We start from the raw sequence: 22,236 nt of genomic DNA on the forward strand, positions 1-22,236 counted from the left end.
GGTGATCATTGGTAATATACAGTTATTCTGAGGAAGCTTTTACCAGGTGCATACAAATTATTTAGCTGAACAAGTTACTTACCTTTGGTAACGCCTTATCAGGTAGAGACGATATCTAGTTGCAGATCCCTTACCTTTGAATTTACCCAGGTGCCCTACTGAATCTAGATTTTTTGTGAGCAGTACCTTTGCGCAGCCACAGGTGGCGTTGGTCTGCTCCGCGTGGGGTAGGCTGCGCCAGAAGTGATGTCCACATCACCTATACAGGCACCACCTTGAGTGTACCAAAGAATAAAAACAAATCGCCTGGTCAGACCTCAGTAGAACGAATAGCTTAGTTCTAGCCGAGACTGCATCTTATCTTAAAGATTCGTGATTAGGAGATTTTGGTTAAAACAATTTTCAAACACTGTGACTTAGTAAACCTTTACACAAGCAGATTAAAAAAGCTCAATTCAACTGCAGGTAAGGTTAACTCGACACAACTAAAAGAGTGGATTCTCAGAAATACAAGAGGCATGAAGGCATACATTGAAAAAATAAATTTCTTGTTAGCTTTCGAAGATGATGTAGGATCCGTATTAGGATTTGACTGGCACAAATCAGATTCTGACGCTGTAAATATTGCTAATGCAGCAAACGTTGTTAGAAGTGACATGGTGCAGAAATCTAAAAAAGGAAATGGAATGCTTGGGGATCATTGTAGAAACTGATCAGTTCTTCAATCACTTCTTTTACTTATTAAAATTATTCTTGATGCATCTGACACAGGAGAAGTATTCCTGTGAAACGGCCACTAGCAATATAGCGTTGTCTATTTCCGAATTACTGATGTTTAACACTGAAAAGAATTCAAGAATAGGGGAACACCGTGAAGCTTACCTGATTTCTGCCAACGGGCAGTGCCGTGAGGGAAACGGCCGAGGAAACAACACGCCGGGAGGCTGCAGGAGGCGGTCGCACTACCGGACCACACTCCCCAGCAACCTCTTGGGCGGCGGCGCGCCAGTGACGCGTGTGGAGCGCCCGGAGGCGCCAGTAAAAGCCTGACCCCCCGGGAGCCCAGTGGGGGAACACCGTGAAGCTTACCTGATTTCTGCCAACGGGCAGTGCCGTGAGGGAAACGGCCGAGGAAACAACACGCCGGGAGGCTGCAGGAGGCGGTCGCACTACCGGACCACACTCCCCAGCAACCTCTTGGGCGGCGGCGCGCCAGTGACGCGTGTGGAGCGCCTGGAGGCGCCAGTAAAAGCCTGACACCCCCTCTCGCCCCGCGAGTCGCGCGCGGGAGCGCCCGGGCAAAGGGCGGGCCCTCTGTGGCCCTCAGAGGTCGAAGTGGTCGGGCGGGCTACCCCACTAACTCTTCCCCCGTAAGGTCAGTTTCCTTTCTGGTTAATACAATGTGTGACCACAATGTTATTAGTACAACTGCTGATGTACTTACTCAGGACTTAGAGACCTCGGTATCATTAATATCATCCTTTGAGACATTGATAGATACCGCGTTTAACGAGATTGTCGAAACTGAAAGGAGGTTCTCTATGGGTCCAATGAATATCAACAAACAAAATGCTACGAATAATTTAAACGCCAATACTCATGTCATCCCGGAAGTTATTGTGATTAAACCATCACATCCTGTTGTTACTGTGCCCATCGTTCTGGATGATGAAAATACTGTTACATACATAGCCTCAGATGTAGCCCCTGACCCTATCCTGTTAGTAACATCCACAGAGGCTACCATTAAGGCGACTGAGAACGTCGTAGCGAAGAGAAAGAGGGGCCCTGTAAAACTGTCACATAGCAAAAGGAAGCAGCCATTAAGGAGCGTAAACCAACCAACACCACAAAGTATGTGGAATAGGGGGAAGAAACATAAGTTGACTCAACATAATGTATCTGTGCAGGAACAATCTCATCTGGGTGATGTCGTAGTTATAAATAACGAGGATGTGAATTCTATGTCAATTTCCACCCAGACTGATCTCCCCAACATCAACAGTCACTATTCTAAATCAGAGGGGAATCTCATTGAGACCATCGCAGATACTATTTTTAAACAGCTTGAAGGTCAAATGAACAAACAATTTAATAATATTTTTAGAAGACTTGACAAACTGGAAAACTTAATTAAAAATGATGATGCCAAGAGAAAAGGTATTGTGAGCTTGGACAAAATAAGAGTAGAACGTCTGCTAAAGGATTTGGAATCCACCACTCGAGTTCTTACTGGCGGAGACCATGGCAATAATATGGTTAAGGAACCACAGGCTGCTACTATTCTAACACCGTCTACTACATCTGCGGTCAATAAAAGCAAAAGCATAAGAGGTAGTAACCCGCCTGACTCTTTAACCAAACCCCTTTTGCTTCCAAGTAACGTTATCAGTGTTTCTGATTCTTCGATTAAATCTTCTGCTCTTTCTACCGCTGCAAATGGAACATTAATGAAAAACAATAAGAGTAATTTAGCAACATCCACTGGTACAGTGCAGAAGGCTCCCTTGAATTCTAGCCAGCGCTATAATAAGATCTCACGTGAGGACACTAGGCTTGTTAAACATCAAGGCCCTGCCTTACATCTTCTACCTGAGGCTTGTCCTTATGTTCTAGTTCTGGCCGGTATTCCACCCCTTAGGGAAGGACAAGGAGAATCGTGGGTCCAATTGCACAACAAGTGTATAGACTGGTTAACAAAGCATAAGGGTGTGGGTTATGATATATCTAAAGAAATCTTATCTACAAGGCGAGTAACCTGGGTTGGTCCTCTTTTTAAAAACATTAATGGGGACTGTATTGTAATTAATTTTAGAAACCCAGGTACTGCAAAATTTTTGCTGAATAAAAACTTTGCTCGACATGGTATATCCACAGAGGTGACTCCCTTACCGCTAAATTACTTCTATCGTCCCCCATATAAAATGATGCAGCCCCCACCAGTTTTTCCGTTACACAATAGGTTTGAAATATTCAACGATCTGGAAACATTGGATTGACTGCCCTTTATCACCACTGAACCGGTTTCTGTGTGTTCTGTCATCGGCCAGTCAGTGGAAATACTTCCTGAGGCATTTCCGTTAACACCAAAGACTCTTTTACTTGGTACACCATGTGAACAACAGGGGCATACTATAGTAAATTTTGTTTCAGGATTGGATCAGGGCCCTTGTCCGAGTCTAGATAACATTTTAAAAATTCTTAGCTGGAATATTGCCGGTTTGAAGGCCAAGATGGATATCACTTCTTGGAAGGACTGGGTCAACTGTCATGATGTACTAATGTTCCAGGAAACCTGGTGTACCGATGATTTGTTATTTGAGGGGTATAGCTGCCATAATAGGACTGTTTTAGCCCCCCCATTTGGTCGTCCAAGCGGTGGATTATCTATTTGGATAAAAATTACTGCGGAAGTTAAAGTTGATACACTTTTAACTAATTGTCCTAGCTCATGGCATTATCTTACACCCAGAGGACAAGGTTATGTCTGATCAATTTCTATAACAATGACTTTTTGTCCCAACCTAATCATAATTTTATTCTTTTATTTGATTTTATTGACGAAATTGTAGATGGACAGAAATACGGGAAATTTGATGGTATCTGCCTAGGAGGGGACTTTAATGCTCATATACATTTAAGAAACCCTCCATGTAAAAGAGGTACAGAACTGTCAAATTTTCTCGCAACTAGAGACCTTGTAAATTGTATGGAATATGTAGGTATGGAAAACATTGCCGCCCCATTTCCCACTTTCATTGGTCATGGGGGCGGGACTACAATCGATTATGTTTTCGTTTCACCTCTAGTCGCTAATGCTTTAATAAAGGCTGAAGTGGTGTGTAAAGTTTATAGCGACCATTACCCGATTGTCATTCACCTATCACTTGTGAGGGGCAAGTGCTTACGAAATGAAATAGGTGCTAAAAACGTAAAGGTATCAACTGATAAATTGAGGGTAATCTGGAAGGGCGCGGACAATAGGGGAATCCTAGCTGAAACTATTAAAAAAAAACCAGTTCTGATTGAAAGCTGTCTGAGTTCTGATGACTATGGGGCTAAAATAATTACATCATTCTCAGAACTCTGCTCTGTAATAAAAGGTGAAATTTCCAGACCAGCTTCTAGTAAAGCTGAGGAAACACCTAGATGGTTTGATGCCCTTTGTTCAAAAGCAAACAGGAAGTTGAGAGCTGCCCTAAAAGCCGAACCCAGGGATATACCACAAATAAGACTGCTCAGAGCAGAGTACAAATATACCCTACGTACTAGATCTAATGAACTGCTTAAAACTCACTGGGGTTCCTTGGCACGCTCAGCCGAATTGAAAGATACTGCTGGGTTTTGGAAGGAAGTTAAGGAGATAAGATCTATAGGTTCTAATTTAACGGAAATTAATTGTAACATCACCGGTCCTATCTGGGTTGAACATTTCGCTAAAATCTATGCAACACCAGAAAACCCTCCTTTGTCTTTACCCACCCTAAACCCACTTAATATTTCTGTATCTGAGGTTGAGGATGCCATATCAGAAAGTGCTGGAAATAAAGCACCCGGTCCTGATGGGCTCTCGATTGACCAGTTGAAGTGTGAGCCCGATTTTTGGGCGCCACTATTATGCAATGTTTTTAATAATTTAACAAACGGGCAAATTCCAGAAACATGGTCTTGCAGTATAATCGTTCCCATTTTTAAGAAGGGTGACAGGCTGGATCCGGGGTGTTACCGCCCCATTTCACTAATTGATAACACTTTGAAGGTTTTGGGGCGGGTTATATTTAAAAGGATCAGAACTTGGGCAGATGAGAGTAAGATCCTACATCCCAGCCAGCTTGGTTTCCGTAGTAGCGTTGGAACGGTGGAACAATGCTTAAACCTGAGCCTAATTATGGCAAAATATAACACTGCTAAGAAATCCCCTTTATATTTTGGCTTTATGGATTTGAGTTCCGCTTTTGATTTTGTTAATCGTTCCCGCCTATGGTCCACCCTCCTCGAGTATGGTTTAGACGATTATTTGGTCCATTTTTTAGCTTTTTTACATCGTGATTTAAAAGCATGTGTGCGTATAAATCAATCTGGTGAAGTTTCTGATGACATCAGCATTGGTAGGGGGGTTAGACAAGGGTGTGTGCTGGCCCCCCTCCTGTTTATTTTGTATATTAATAATTTAAGCGGCTCTCTGGGTATTTTAACAAAAGATGTACCTCATGTGAATGGAGTCCCTATACCTACCCTTCTCTACGCTGATGATGCGGTCCTGATGGGCCGCACCCCCAAGGCACTTCGGACTCTAATTTCAGGATTTGTTCTTTTTATGGCCGATCTAGGCCTGACAACTAATTTTAAAAAATCCCTAATCATGAGCTGTGGCCCTAAAAATTATAAAATCGCCGAGATTAAATCAGGGTCAAATGTTTTGAAAAGTACCAGTACTTTCCCCTATTTGGGGTTGTTATTTTCAAATACTGGTTCGTGGCATGCACATGTATCTTATGCTAGGAATAAGTTGGGTAAAGCCATAAATTGTGTTATTTCTTTGAGACAACCCAACTACGCAGACGTAATTACACCACTAGTTAAGATCTATCAAACCCAATGCATGCCAACTGGCACCTATGGCGCGGAGGTCTGGGGTAATACAAACTGTTCCCATATCCAAATGGAAGAAAATAGGTTCTGCAGGAAGGTGCTGGGGGGGGTGTGCCATAACGAATTAAACATCCCATACATAGAGGACTTTGATAGATCCAGACCAGCACTCTTTTGGCTAAGGATATGGAATAACCCGGCTGCCATCCTGACCCGTGAAATAATTTTAGATTGTTTAAAATGCGACAGGGCATCCTGTATACCATGGTTAAAAGCGGTAAAAGATTGCCTTGAAAGTGTAGGGCAGGGTTCTCTGTTTACTTCACCAAGTTTAATAAATCGTTCCCATAAGACCATTATTCTTAGGGCACTATATGACTTGTATAGAGAGGAGCGGGAAAGGAAGAACTTGACTAAATGCACTGTTACAAAATATATGGGCTATTCTGAACCCCACATTAAACATCCTGGCCCACCATATAGGTATTTACGTCTGCACCTTGGTAGGTGGAATAGGGGTTTACTGTTTCGTTTCCGAGATGGGAGTATAGTAAACTTACTAAATTTCCCTCTGGGTTACAATAAACATCTAGAAACCCTAAATTGTCCATGTAACCCTAATATGAAACAGAGCCTTATGCATTTCTTGTTCTTTTGTGGTTTTTATAAAAAACTTTCCGCCCATTATTTAATGCCTTATTGCAGAAAACATGAATTGACTAATTTTAAATTAGCCCTGAGGTCTTTTCTATTATTGGGATCAGATGAAGTTATATTCAGGGTGAGCTGCTTTCTTAAAGCTGCTGTCAGATCACGAGTCACTTTAAATATTGAGGCAGAATAATTGCACACTGCATTTCTTTTATGCGTTTTAGAGAATTTTTTAGCTGCATATTTTTAACTTGTGTATAACGCTGTTTTTATTATAATATGAAGGGACAAAATTTGCGTGTAGATATGAAATTGAAATTTGATCATGCCTGACCGTTCTCAGATTTGTTTTCCAGATGTCATTATTGTATTTAATTGTTTTTATTGTAATTTGTATGTACTTTTATGGATGTTTTTTATTCCGAATAAAGATCATTTGACTTGACTTGACTAGACTCTTCTGAAGTTCCTAAACATAACAACAACAAAGAAACTTCTCTGTCCATATACATTGCTCTTTCTATCCACAGTCAAATGAGAAATCAAGAACTTATAGACAAGCTCCATAAACTAGGTAATTGCATTTCATATGTTGGGATTTTGCAAATATCGCAGACTTAGCAAATAGCATTTGTGCACCTATGAGAGTGAACAAGTTGTGAGTCCACAAAAACTGAACTTTCAAGTACTCACCAGTGGAAATATTGATAACATAGATCACAACCCAATTTGCATTACAGCTAAAGACTCCTTCCATGGAACAGCAATAACTCCAACACAACACCCAGAACGAGAACTGGAAGGAATTGATTGTGGTGATCAATCTTAATATGGCAAAGTCAAAACAGGTCTCAAATCTTCCAGTACTGTATACAAATATTGAACCAGCTAAAATGAACAATACAGATGATCACGTTCCATTACTATCTGTAGTTGATCTAATTGATGCTGCTAACACCAATCAATATAAATGGCTTGAAAGAGTGATGGTCAGTGTTGAGAATGGAAATGATTTCTTCTGATGAAAGCATATCTTGGGCAGCATATCATGCATCATTGCTACCACCTATCAACAGACCACTGTCAACTACTACATTGTTGCCACTGATCAAAAGTCAAATAAATCCATGGAACCAACAGCGGACCTCGCATGCTGCACCTCTTTCCATGTTTCAGTAAAGTGAGGTCCTGTGCACTACAGAATATCGAGCTGTTTTTTTCGAAGTACTATAATATCTAGTTTTAAATCTCGAGGTGCAAGAATATCGACTGTAAGAAAATCGTGGTACAGAATATCGACAGTAAGGTAAGAAATATTGTTTTTTAAATATCAAAGACAGTAATATCGTTTGTAAAAATATTGTTGTTAATAATATCGATCTTTATATTAGTGTTCTATATTTTAATATGTGTGTTAAAAGTATGTGATATAATTTTTTTGTATAAGTATAGTTTTTTATTTAATGTATGTGTTACATTTTTAGCAGTAATTAATGTTATGTAAATTAATGTTTGCGTATTTTAGTTCTGTAGCGGGTTATGGGTTTATAGGGGGATAGGGTGGGAAGTAATGTAATTATAATAAAGTAATTATTAATGTTTATGCAATAGTATGTATAATTAGGTTAATATAATTGATTAATAATTGGTTATTAATTTGTATTTATTAATTAATTGATAATTCCATTAATTGTCTTTTTTTAGGAGCAGATTGAGGGTTTATTGGGGAATAGGGTGGGAAGTAATTGTATTATAATATACATATGAATTTGTATTTATTAGTATTTAAATTTAAGTTATTCATTAATTATGAATTGGCTAATAATTATTATTAATTAATTGCTAATTATATTAATTGTGTTATTTTTTGGGGAGCAGGTGTGGGTTTATAGGGGAATAGGGTGGGAAGTAATTTAATTATATTAAAGTAATTATTAACTTGTATTTATTAGTACTTTTAATTTGTTTATTAATTAGTTATACATTTTTAATAATTATTTAATTGATAATTATGTTAAGAGTGTTATTTTTTTAAGAGGCGGGTTGTAGGTTTATAGGGGAATAGGGTGGGAAGTAATTTAATTAAAATAAAGTAATTCATATTTTTTATTTATTAGTATTTATTTTATATTTCGATTTGATAGTGTTTGTGGTGATTTATTAATAATACATTATTCCTATCTGACCACTTTTTTAATTTGTACTCTGGTGACGATCTGAATATATCTCAAGGGCTGGGGACCCCACTAGCCACCGCTGAAACCCCTATACCAGTGGAAACTTTTGGGATCAACGAGGTGACATCGGCCATAGCAAGCATAGCGCCAGGCAAGGCGGCGGGGCCAGACGTCCTCCCTGGTGATTTATTACTACATGACCCAAAGCCCTGGGCCCACTTCATCCTCCTCGCAATGAACCTTATTGCCAGAGGACATGCTGTCCCAGATTCCTGGAAGGGTGCCGAAGTGGTGACTATCTATAAAAAGGGGAATAGGGCGGACCCTGCCAACTACAGACCGATTAGTTTAATCGACGTAGTACAGAAAGTGGTTGGCAGGGTGCTCCTTATGAGGATGAGGTCCTGGATGGACGAAGAAAATGTTCTATCACATTTCCAGGCCAGGTTCAGACTGAGGGGTGGCACGATGGACCAGGTCTTTAGATTTTATATGATCTATTGGAAATCCGTGATCATTGGAAAAGGCAGTCTTTATTTGGCTTTCATCGATTTAAAGACTGCCTTTGACCTGGTCCCCCGTGCCAAGCTGTGGCAGGTACTATTCGATCTAGGTATTCCCCCTCCGATTCTGGACTTCATCAAACGTCTCCACGAGGGAAACTACGCCAGAATTAAGTGTGGCCGACAGGCCAGCTGACAGAAAGAATTCCACAGAAATGGAGATTGATTAATCTAGACCTCTTTTTGCAGCCATACAATTTGTCAAAGAGGTCTGGATATCGCTTTTCAAGCTCTTCCACTCTGGTCTTGAATCTGTTCCTCTTATGGGTGATCTAAGGATTCAATGTTTCCAACAGGTCAACTCTTATTTCTACTCTGTAGATCATGTGGTTTAGTTCTGATCTGGATTAAAGATCTCCAGACGCAAAGAGCCTATCTGTTTCTTGGATTTTAGAATCTGGAGTGAGATATTCCTTTTTGCGTCTAAGGCATCAGTCACCTTCAACAACCTGTTCATGCTGTAAACCTTCCAGCTCTTGGGCTAAGGTCTGCTCTGTTAGGGCAGTTATTTCAAAGAAGTTACTTTTTTTTATGTCATGGCCTTTGGTTGGCTTATTTCAGGCTGATGACAATCTTAAAGTTTCTTTCCAATTGGGCTAATGCTAAATTGCACATTCAGATCACTGATTTATGGTTTGAACATTTCCTGGGTCTCTTTACCCTTTAACCAGCTGTACAATCTGTAGTTCCCTTAAAAAAGGTGCAGGCCCATCGCAAGCAAGGAAGAATCAATGTCTCAGTGGGAAGAGAGGTATCAAGCTCGATCTCCTTAACCTGCTTGGCGAGCTTTGTGAAGCACATGAGGAGGAGAGATACTGTAAGGGGCCACGGTTTCTCCACCTTCCCTCCACAGTCATTGGAACAAGCGGAGTGCGCTGCAGGGGACCATCTCTTAAAATGTAAACAAGAGAGCCATTTCGCACTTGATGCATGTAACAGCCTAGGGGTACCCCACGGTTCTCCAGTCAAGAAGGGACATAATACCATCTCCACCTCTCACCCATTATACCCTCTGCAGAAACCCGACACGGACATTGACATTTATGCGGAACACTGGCCCTTTAAGGACGAATGGAACAGCCAGTGGGAGGAGCCACGGCAAGAGACGGAATCGTTTTATGCCGAAGAAGACGAATCAGAGGTGTGCTTGTTCACCAGGAGGAAGGAGGCGAGAGCGGAGAGCGAAGACGGAGTGCGAGACGGAGCAGAGCGGAGTTTTGAGACTTGGGACGCGACGAGAGCTGGAGGCGGAGAACCGGACGAAGAAGACGAGACGCCAGGAGGCCACCGACCCCACGAGCCGCCCAGCCATACACCCGCGGGAGGTGTATGGCTCAGCCAGGTACGGGACAAACTCAGGGGCTGGGTAAAACGTTAACCTACTAGGACCGATCTACACCGAGCGAAACCCCCCCCCTTCTGTTCTAGGTGTACCTTTTCCCTGAGCACATTCTCCCCTTCACATCGGCTTTAGGGTAATTGGTTGACACTTGTGGTTGGTCCTCACTCCCTTCCCCTTTGAACACGGTTAAGGCACCGAATAAGAAACTGATACGTGCTATCTTTTCTCCTATATACCCCACCCGAGCGGCAAGACGTAGACGGACGAGGCGGTTACGAGGAGAAGAGTAGACAGAGACCCGAAGACAGCGTCATCAGAATCGGGGAGGAGGAAGACTGCCAGAAGTCGCTCGCCTAGGAAAAAGGCTCTAGTCAAGAAGAAAAGTTCAGACTCCTTGTATTCAAAAATAAACCCCACTAAAACGAAGATCAGTGTATTGCCTATTCTTCCCGCAACTGTAACAGTGGTGGAGAATGCGGGCATAGGCACCATCTGTGGAACAAAGATGGAAACGATAGTAAACCAGCTAGTAAAAGGTCAAGAACGGCTTGAGTGGGTGTTAGAACAACACTTGAATTCGGCACAAGCAGATAGAGAAGCCATCAAAAAAACCCTGGAAGAGAGAACGGAACATCCATGGACTGATCCCGTAGCTAGAGATGGAACCACGGAGAGAACAGTAACCCATGGAACGCCCGCTGTTTCTTTACAAAAATACCGAACCGGAGAAGACCCGGATGCATTTTTGTTAAATTTTGAACGGGCCGCCCGAGCCTGTGGTTGGCCAGTGACCAAATGGCCGTTTTTTTTGGCACCCCTGTTAGGAGGAGAAGCACAAGCCGCTTATCAAGTGGCTAATCCTACAGGTAACACTACATATGCGGAAATAAAAAGAATAATTCTTGATCATTTGGGACTGGACCCAGAAGCATACAGGATAAAATTTAGAAAAGAAAGGGGATCGGTAGGGGAAAATCCTAAGACATTATTTGTCCGTCTTAAAATGGCCGCGGACAAATGGCTAACCCCCGCTACAAGCAGCAAGGAAGAAATACTCGACCGCATTTATTTAGAACAATTCTTAGAGGCCCTCCCATATGCCACCCAAAAATGGCTGCGGCAACATCATAGTTTGACAACCGCCCAAGCAGTCGAAATGGCTTCATCTTTTTCGAGGGCTCAACCAAAAGGTTTTCCTTTCGAACAGGAACGAGAAAAAAAAATAATAATAGTAGGAAGAACGGAAAAAATTGTTCCACGAGGTAGAGAGGCACCACGCCCTCGGACATGGAGAACTGACAACAATATCACTTCCGGACCACAATGTTTTGAATGTGGCCAATGGGGTCACATTGCAAGGATGTGCCCGAAGAAACGACACGAAGACGAACCAATGGAGGTCGGCTACCTCCCCAAGGCAGTACTGTTTTCAGCTGAACTGGGCGGCTCCTTTAGAGTAAGTGTTACTGCCAATGGGTTCCCTCTGTTGGCATTACTAGACTCGGGATGTCGCCAATCTGTGATCAAGTCATCATATGTAAGTCCAAAGCAATACATTACGAAAGGGGTGGTTAACATTAAATGTGTTCATGGTGATATCAGACCATACCCAATCGCTGACATTGTCATTGTCTCATCAGCAGGAACCTCACCCGAAGTAAGAGTAGTCGTGATGGACAGTTTACCGGAAGACCTAATAATAGGGACGGACAACCCTGGCTTCTTAAACATGTTCAAAGACAAATTGGCAAAACACGGTCAGGACAGAGAAATTGAAGTAGACCAGGTGGTCCAGCCCAAAGTACACTCCCTTAGTTTTGTGAAACTAACTCAGAATGCGAGTCCTCCCAAAAAGGGTTCAGCTAAGGCAGCAGGGTATGATCTTTGTAGCGCCTATGATTATATGATACCAAGTAAAGAGAAAGCAGTGATAAAAACAGACTTACAAATTGCCGTCCCCACAGGGTCCTACGGCAGGATAGCCCCCCGGTCAGGCTTAGCAGCAAAATATTTTATTGACGTAGGGGCAGGGGTTATAGATGAAGATTTCAGGGGTAACGTAGCCGTACTCCTCTTTAACTTTGGGCCTGACTCATTTAAGGTCACACGAGGGGATCGAATTGCCCAACTAATTTGTGAGAAAATAGCCTGTACGGAATTGAAGGAAGTAGAAAGGTTGGACGACACCGACCGGGGGTCTAGAGGGTTTGGATCCACTGGAGTACATACTGGGACGGTACATGCGGTTCTTCCTCATGACCCGTGGGTGATGGATAAGAGCTTCAAATTCGCCCAGATTAGTGACCCAACACTCATGAATGCATGGGAACAGGCACACCAGAGGGAGGTGGGGTCGAAAAAATTTCCTGGCTTCATCATTAAGGATGACCTGTTATACAGGATAGGGAGTGAAGGTGACCCTGCCCAACTTTTAGTACCGGTCGCATTCCGAGACCAGGTCCTTTTTTTTGCGCACAGTCACCTTGTTGCCGGCCACTCGGGCGCTGAAAAGACAACCCAGAACATCCTACGACAGTTTTTCTGGCCCGGAATTTATAGAGACGCCGAGTCATTCTGCCGACAATGTGATATTTGCCAGCGGATGAATATGGTTAGACCCCCCGCTGTGCCATTGCAACCCTTGCCGGTTATAGGAAAGCCTTTCGAGAGGGTCGGCATGGACCTGATTGGTCCTTTGCCGAGAACGAAAAAGGGGTTTCAACACATCTTGGTCGTGGTTGACTATGCCACGCGGTTTCCAGAAGCTTTTCCCTTGTCGGTTGCCAATTCTAAACAGGTAGGGGACAAAATGATCGAATTGTTTAGCAGAGTCGGTTTCCCTAAGGAAATTCTGACCGACCAGGGCACACCATTCGTTTCAAAGTTGATGAGAGAAATTTGTAGTACGTTGCACATCCACCAGATTCGTACCTCAGTCTACCACCCTCAGACGGACGGACTGGTGGAACGTTACAACCGTACTATTAAGTCTACTCTCCGCAAAATGATGGAAGTTAGTGGCTCTGATTGGGACAAGATGCTTCCGCTTGCGTTATATGCAATTAGGATTCAAAGACAGAGTAGCTTGGGCGTATCGGCTTTTGAGTTACTGTACGGCCGCCAACCCCGCTCCTTACTGGAAATGACCAGGGATGCTTGGGTCAACGAACAAAATGAAGAGGTTACAGCGACACTGGATTACGCAACGGCTCTGAAATCCAATCTAGGTAAGGTGAGGGAGCTGGCGATGGGCCACCTTTTGGTTAGCCAAACCAACCAGAAACGTGCTTATGACAGGGGCAAGAAGTGGAGGCAACTTCAAGTGGGGGATTGGGCGTTGGTTCTTTTGCCATCTTCCTCACACAAATTCAAGGCCGAGTGGATGGGCCCCTATAAGGTTGTGGAGGTCATTGGGCGCACTAGTTATAGACTACAAGTGGCTCCGAGCAAACTACAGTCCTATCACATTAATCTTTTAAAAAAATGGCTGGGGCCGCCTCCTGCCGAGATTCACATGGCTGATGGAGCTGGATCGGATAGCTCTACCATTGACCTCCTTGTGCATAATGAGGAATTGCAAGACCGACAACAGTCGGAACTGAGAATGACTCTGTGTACATTTCAAGATGTGTTCTCTAGCCGACCGGGGAGGACCTCTATGGCGGAACATTGCATTGACACTCCTCCTGGCAAGAAGGTTAGGATTAAGCCCTACAGGGTCCCCGAAGCCAGAAGGGCGGCTATAAAACAGGAAGTGGAGGAAATGCTTCGCTTAGGAGTGATACAGCCATCGAAGAGCGACTGGTCCAGCCCCATTGTGATGGTACCGAAACCTGATGGCAGTAGAAGGTTTTGTATGGACTTTCGGGCACTAAATGAAATCTCGCTCTTCGATGCGTACCCCATTCCGAGGGTCGATGAATTAATTGAAAAGTTGGGAAATGCCAAATATATTTCAACCCTTGATTTAACTAAAGGGTATTGGCAGGTCCCCTTACGTCAGGAAGATATCAAAAAGACAGCATTCTCAACTGAGGAGGGCCATTTCGAATTTACTGTCTTGCCATTTGGCCTACATGGGGCGCCGGCTACATTTCAGCGCTTAATGAACAAAGTATTGGCGGGACTGGCGGACTTTACATCGGCCTATCTGGACGATATTGTTATATATAGCCCGGATTGGCAATCTCATCTGCGACATCTGTCCACGGTGCTGAACACTCTGAGGAAGGCCGGCCTCACGGTAAATGCAAAAAAATGTAAATTGGCATTTCGAAAGGTCAAATACCTTGGCTATGTATTGGGGCATGGTCTGATAGAGCCACAGATTGAAAAAGTGAGGGCCATTGCTGACACCCCGTTCCCAGCAACTAGGAGAGAGATGAGATCTTTTTTAGGGCTAGTGGGCTACTATAGAAGATTTATTCCGCAATTTGCTGATATTGCAGCCCCTCTTACTGATGCACTGAAGGACAAGGGCAAGGCATCTTCGCCGGTACTTCCGAATGACTTGATGCAGGAGGCCTTTCACACTCTGAAAACCATCATTACTTCAACCCCAGTGTTGTCATCCCCTGATTTTTCTCGCCCTTTCTCGTTGCACACGGATGCTTCGGACTACGGGATTGGAGCAGTTCTTTCCCAGATAGGGTCCGATGGGCTAGACCACCCGATTCTATACGTGAGTAGGAAGCTTTTCCCCAGGGAGTTGAAGTATGCGACAATAGAAAAGGAGTGCCTCGCAATCAAGTGGGCCGTTGAAAAACTGGCGTACTACCTCGAGGGGCGACGGTTTAATCTCTACACCGATCATGCTCCTCTGCTCTGGATGGCCCGAAATAAATCTAAAAACGACAGGGTTCTGCGATGGTTTTTGTCGCTTCAGCCTTATACTTTTTCTGTCCACCACCGGAGGGGTTGTGAAAATGTGGGAGCCGACTTTCTGTCACGTCACCCACTCACCGATCGTGAGTGTCCGGAGGGGGAGGTATGTAACAGCCTAGGGGTACCCCACGGTTCTCCAGTCAAGAAGGGACATAATACCATCTCCACCTCTCACCCATTATACCCTCTGCAGAAACCCGACACGGACATTGACATTTATGCGGAACACTGGCCCTTTAAGGACGAATGGAACAGCCAGTGGGAGGAGCCACGGCAAGAGACGGAATCGTTTTATGCCGAAGAAGACGAATCAGAGGTGTGCTTGTTCACCAGGAGGAAGGAGGCGAGAGCGGAGAGCGAAGACGGAGTGCGAGACGGAGCAGAGCGGAGTTTTGAGACTTGGGACGCGACGAGAGCTGGAGGCGGAGAACCGGACGAAGAAGACGAGACGCCAGGAGGCCACCGACCCCACGAGCCGCCCAGCCATACACCCGCGGGAGGTGTATGGCTCAGCCAGGTACGGGACAAACTCAGGGGCTGGGTAAAACGTTAACCTACTAGGACCGATCTACACCGAGCGAAACCCCCCCCCTTCTGTTCTAGGTGTACCTTTTCCCTGAGCACATTCTCCCCTTCACATCGGCTTTAGGGTAATTGGTTGACACTTGTGGTTGGTCCTCACTCCCTTCCCCTTTGAACACGGTTAAGGCACCGAATAAGAAACTGATACGTGCTATCTTTTCTCCTATATACCCCACCCGAGCGGCAAGACGGAGACGGACGAGGCGGTTACGAGGAGAAGAGTAGACAGAGACCCGAAGACAGCGTCATCAGAATCGGGGAGGAGGAAGACTGCCAGAAGTCGCTCGCCTAGGAAAAAGGCTCTAGTCAAGAAGAAAAGTTCAGACTCCTTGTATTCAAAAATAAACCCCACTAAAACGAAGATCAGTGTATTGCCTATTCTTCCCGCAACTGTAACAATGCACTTATGTCTTTACGCGCTGCACCCACCTGCTTCAGCCACACTATTTGTGTCCCGTCCTCTCCAGGACCAACACTCACAAAGGTGTTCCCCGAAGCCTCACAAATCCAATTCTTGTCACTGTTCTGCTTCCAGGGCTTCTCTGATAGTTGCAGCTGCCACTCTCTTACTTGATGCATGGCAGCATTCATTTTGGCATCTCAGCCCTTGCTCTGACTTCGGCAGGAGGGGCGTCTCATTCTAGACTGCAGAACATAGTCCAAGCACCACTGCCCTCTTTATGGGTAATGAACGATGTGTTACTTCCCTCATCTTGCCACCCCCAAATTAGACATTAATTGGGAGGAAGCCACCAGGAGCTTGACAAGGACAGGTTTACATTGTCCTCGTTATGGATATGCTGCCAGATCCAATTTCTGATGAAACCCTAAAACAAGATATGTGAAAGTTGCACTCCGTATGACCTCAGAGGTGGATGGGCTTTGGAAGGGCAGAAGAAAGCCCAGTTTCCAATGATGCTTAAACCGTCAACAACTACAGCCCAAATCGATGAAGTAGGCAATGGTTGCCTCCATTCCCTGATAAGCAGAAGCCTTTACAGAAAGGCCTCCTTATTCTAACCCGAAGGTTGCAACAGACGCACCCTGATTAAGCCTCAAAGGAGGAGTACTACTAAGAAAGGTAGTACGATATTGCTTATAAATTACTGTTAAATAGTTGCGAGCATGAGTAGCTCAAATTGGAAAAAAACATGAAAGGAAAGTGATAAGTAACCCTATAATGCCTAGCTAGGGCGGATTCAAGAGCAATATAAAGATTAGGGTGTCTATGCAAGCATCTTTTTCTATTTAACTCCCCCTAAATGAGGTTTCATTCATAGCAATGCCTTTTTGTCTGTCCGGGTCTCACAGCTCTTTCTCTCAGAAAAAGAGCACATTTGGTTGTACAATTGCCACAACACGGGTCTTAAATAAAAACAAATACAGCAGGAACAGCTTTATTTCTTTCACTGTTCATAATAATAGCTGAACAGTGACAATTCAGGTCCCATAAATACAATATAGAACTGATATCTTCTATTTCAACAATTATTTTAATAAACAAAGGAAATATAACAAGAGGAGTAGTGTTGATGGTGGCCTATGTTCTTTCTCTTTGTTGTGTTCCAGGACTTCATTGAATTTAGAGCACATTGGCACAGGTGTAACATAGGTGAGCCTCCAAGGGGAGGAGGGAGGTCGCAAGTGGATATGGATAAGTTACTTACCTGTAATCCTAGTTCTCTTCCAGGGGTATCCTCATCAAAGTCATAAGCACTGAATATTCCCGCCCATGTGCGGGACCCCGGAAACAATATAAAAATATATATGTATAAAACACATATATCTCGCTCCACATATATGTATGTACATATATCATTTTTCTCACATCAATGCAGCCCCAAAACTGAGGCTAAAAAATGCAAACACATATACATGAACTGCAATTAGTAAGGAATCAAAAAACACATTAGGTCAAAAAATCCTTGAACTTTGTGTTTTAATGAGTCAAACCACTCATAAATCCTGAAAATTGCTTATAAATAGACATTGTTAGCCCTCAGGCTGCATTGCAAAACAATATCATAGAAAATGAAACCATTTTCACAATAACTGGCACCGTGCCTTTAAGGCAGCCATGACCCCAGGCTTCCCATCATGCCTCAGGGGTGACAGTTAGGTCAGTTGTTCTTTGCATAACCCTGAAGACAGGGCTCAACCACAAGATTGAAAACAAAACAGTACCAAATCTCATTTACCTGGGGAGGCGGGTGGGTTGCTTATGACTTTGATGAGGATACCCCTGGAAGAGAACTAGGATTACAGGTAAGTAACTTATCCTTCTCTTCCAGGGGATCCTCATCAATAGTCATAAGCACTGAATAGAATAGCAAGCCCATCAACCACCTGCAGGTAAATGAGAAGTACATGACCCAACCAATCATAACAGCCAAAAGAAATTCTAGCTGTTAAACAGATTCCTCAGGGAGGCCTGGCCCACCTGGGTATCTGCTCTCGTGTCAGAATCTAGACAGTAATGTCTGGTAAATGTATGGACAGACCTCCAGGTCGCCGCTTTACAAATCTCAGACATGGGCACATCCTGCAGGTAAGCCGCCGTGGCTGCTCTACCTCTAGTAGAATGCGCCTTAGGGGAACCCCCTAAAGTCTTCTGTGCCAATTGGTGAGCAAGCTTGATACACGAAACGATCCACCTGGAGATAGAACGTTTCGAGGCTGCATGACCAGTCCTGATCGAACCGTAGTTAACAAACAATTGATCAGAATGTCGAATAGACTTGGACCTGTCCAGATAGAACTTTAAAACCCTTTTCAGGTCCAGAGAGTGTAATGCCCTCTCAGCTGGAGTAGAGGGATTAGGAAAGAAAGTGGGTAAAGAGATAGACTGATTGACATGAAAATCTGATACCACTTTAGGCAGGAAAGAAGGATGCGTTCTAAGCACCACTCTGTTCAGATGAAAAAACCGTATACGGTTCTTTAGTACATAGGGCCTGAATTTCGCTCACCCTACGGGCTGACGTAATCGCTATCAAAAAAGCCGCTTTCCAGGAAATATGCTGTAAAGAAGCTTTATGAATAGGCTCAAAAGGTGAACCCATCAATTTTGATAGGACTAGGTTCAGCTCCCAAGGCGGAGCAGGAGGCCGAACAGGAGGATACACTTTCTTTAGACCCTGCAGGAAATCTTTTACTGCAGGAAGCTGAAAAAAAGAAGTTTGTGAAGGTGATCGCCTATAAGCTGTAATAGCGGCCAAATGCACCTTAATGGAGTTAAACTTCAAACCTGCTTTAGTCAGGTACAACAAGTATGGGAGAACTGCTTCTTCCTGACTTTTTACCGGATTGTGACCATTCTGCATGCACCACATATAGAATCTCTTCCACTTGCATGCATACGAATGTCTAGTGGAAGGGCGTCGTGCTTCTTTCAGAATGGCCATGCAGTCCTGTGGCAGCCCTAGATGGCCGTACTGTATGACCTCAGGAGCCAAGCTGCCAAGTTCAGTGACGGAAGGTTGGGATGGTGAATCCTCCCGTTCATCTTCGACAACAGGTCCTGCCTGCATGGAAGCCTCTTGTGAGGAGACACTGATAGGTGAAGTAGGTCTGTGTACCACCATTGTCTCGGCCAGTCTGGGGCAATCAGGATCATCGTTGTGCACGAGTGGTTCAGCTTGCTCACCACCTTCGGGATCAGCGGAAGGGGTGGGAAGGCGTACACAAACAGCCCCGACCAGTCCATTAACAGAGCATTCCCTCTCGTTCCTGGTCGATAGAACCTGGAGGCGAAGCTTGGGCATTTGGTGTTTTCGTCGTCTGCGAAGAGATCTATTGAAGGACGACCCCAAGACTGGAAAATGTCGTCTAGCACTTCGTCGTTGAGAACCCAGTCTTCTCTGTCTTCGAAGTGCCGACTTAGAGCGTCCGCCCTCACGTTCTGCTCTCCTGGGAGGTGGACTGCCTGAACAGACAACTTGCGAGCTAGAAGCCAATGCCAGATGCGCTGAGCTTCCAGAGACAAAGTCCTTGAGCGTGTTCCTCCCTGCTTGTTTAAATAGTACATCGTGGTGGTGTTGTCCGTCTGTACTAGAATCATTTTCTCCTGAAGCAAGGGAAGGAACGCTTTGAGAGCCAGGTGAACCGCTCTCAACTCCAGCAAGTTGATATGATAAGTGCTTTCCTTGGGAGACCACAGACCCTGCACTTGTAGGGGTCCCATGTGCGCTCCCCATCCTTGCAATGATGCATCTGTGATGATCGTTTGTGTTGGAGGCGGTTGATGGAAGAGAACCCCCATCTGCATGTTCTGTCTCTTTGTCCACCACTGGAGGGAAGATTGAGCAACCTCCGACAAAGTGATCCGATCGTCCCACTGATCTGAGTGTTGGTCCCATTTGTCCTCCAGATCCTGCTGAAGAGGACGCATCCGAAGTCTGGCGTTCGGCACTAGGAAGATGCAGGAAGCCATCGACCCCAAGAGCGAGGCTATCTTCCGCACCTTCTGGGACCTGTGGAGAAGAACTTGTTGGCACTTGAGGGCTATCGAAAACTGTCTCTCCTCCGAAGGAAACACTTTTCCTACTTCGGAGTCTAGCAGAGCTCCTAGGAAGTGGATCCTCTGAGTTGGTTGTGATACAGACTTGTTGAAATTGACATGTAGACCTAGACGTTGACAAAGTTCTATGCATGTCTTGAATTGATTCCTTACATTGCCTGGAGTTGGACCTTTCAACAGCCAATCGTCTAAGTATGGGTATACGAAGACTCCCCTGCGGCGTAGAGCTGCCGCCACCACTGCGACACACTTGGTGAACACTCTGGGAGCCGACTTCAACCCAAACGGGAGGACTTTGAACTGGTAGTGAGAGGTCCCCACCCGGAACCGAAGGAATCTTCTGTGATCTTGCCGTATTGGAATATGGAAGTACGCATCTTGAAGGTCCATCGAACACATCCAATCCCCCTGCCTGAGATGTGGATATATCTGATGAAGCACCAACATGCGAAACTTTTCTTTTCGTGCAGATTGAGTGTTCTCAAGTCCAGAATGGGCCTGTATTCTTCCTTCTGGCCCTTTTTTCTGACCAGAAAATACCTCGAATACACTCCTTTCCCCCTTTGGGACACCGGAACTCTCTCGATGGCTTCTTTCTCGAGGAGTGTAGCTACTTCTGCTTTTAACCTTTGTAGCTGGTGACTTGATGTTGACATCGGGGAAACGTGCGGAGGTAGACGATGGAAACGAAGACAGTACCCATTCTGCAGCATAGACAACACCCATTGATCTTTGGTGATGGCCTGCCACTCTGTCCTGTGATGCGCAATGCTTCCCCCCACTGGAGTGGGTAACGGCGCTGGGGGAAGTGAAGACTCATTGCTTCTGCTGCGCTTTATTGAAGTTGTTGCCTTGGCGCTGATTTCCATTTCCCTTGGAATTGCCCTTGCCTTTGTACTGTGTCTTTTGCTGGCCCTGCTGGTTCTGGCCTTTCTGCCATTGAGGGGTTTGAACCCTCTGCTTCGAATAACCCTTGTTGTTCGAACGGAATTTCTTCTTAAATTCCTTTTTCTTCTCGAGTCCCACCGCTTTGAGAGTGTCCAACTCGGTCTTCATCCGCTGCATTTCCTCATCCGCACTTGCCCCAAAGAGAGATGTGCCTGAAAAAGGAAGGTTCAGGATTCTTGCTTGAGCCTCCGGTTTTAATGCTGTGAGGCGTAACCAAGATGTTCTCCTTGCTGTAACTCCGTGCACATACCATGTGCCGCCAGAGTTACCCCATCTGCTGCCGATCCTATAATCTGGTTGGAGACTTGACTGCCCTCCATCAGAACCTCCTCAAAGTCCTTTCTGTCTTCTTCAGGGAGCTTTGCGGTAAATCTCTGAAGTGAGTCCCACAGAGACCTGTCATACCTGCCGAGCAGGGCTTCCGCGTTAGAAACCTTGAGGAAAGAGGCTGAGGTGTTACACACCCTTCTCCCCCATGAGTCCTGCACCTTGCTATCCTTATCCGGAGGTACCGTGGATGAGGAAGCCACCGCATTGGATTTTCTTGCCGCCGTAATGATCACTGAATCTGGCGGGGGATCAGCTTTGAGGAACAGAGGATCCTCTTCCGGAGGACGATACTTTTTGAGAATCCTCGCTGGAACGGACTTGACCGTTGCCGGAGTGAGGAAGACTTCATTCACATGTTCCATTATACCCGGAACCAACGGCAACAACGGTTTGGGTGCTGATCTATGTTGCAGGGTTTCGAATATGACAGTCGTCTTGACTTGTGGAGCTGTCATCGGTACTCCCAGTTTCAGGGCTCCCCTGCCCAAGATATCTTGGAACGAGAAAATATCCTCAGTTGGAGACACTCTTGAGCGTGGACTGTTAGTAAGAGTCGGGGAGTAATCCCTGTGAGATCGTGTTCTCGACGAACTTGAAGAACTACTTGTCCTCCTGGGCCTAGTTCTTCTGCTAGAACGCGTCTTGGAA

At 44.8% G+C, this 22,236-nt stretch overlaps 1 protein-coding gene across 2 annotated transcripts in view; it reads right to left on the minus strand.

Annotated features, from left to right (window-relative positions):
- HYDIN (HYDIN axonemal central pair apparatus protein) overlaps positions 1 to 22,236 on the minus strand; it is a 3,619,565-nt gene that overhangs the window by 3,121,690 nt on the left and 475,639 nt on the right. The window lies entirely within an intron of this gene.

The sequence above is a fragment of the Lissotriton helveticus genome, chromosome 12 (genome assembly GCF_964261635.1).
Source record: "Lissotriton helveticus chromosome 12, aLisHel1.1, whole genome shotgun sequence".
Lineage (NCBI taxonomy): Eukaryota > Metazoa > Chordata > Amphibia > Caudata > Salamandridae > Lissotriton > Lissotriton helveticus.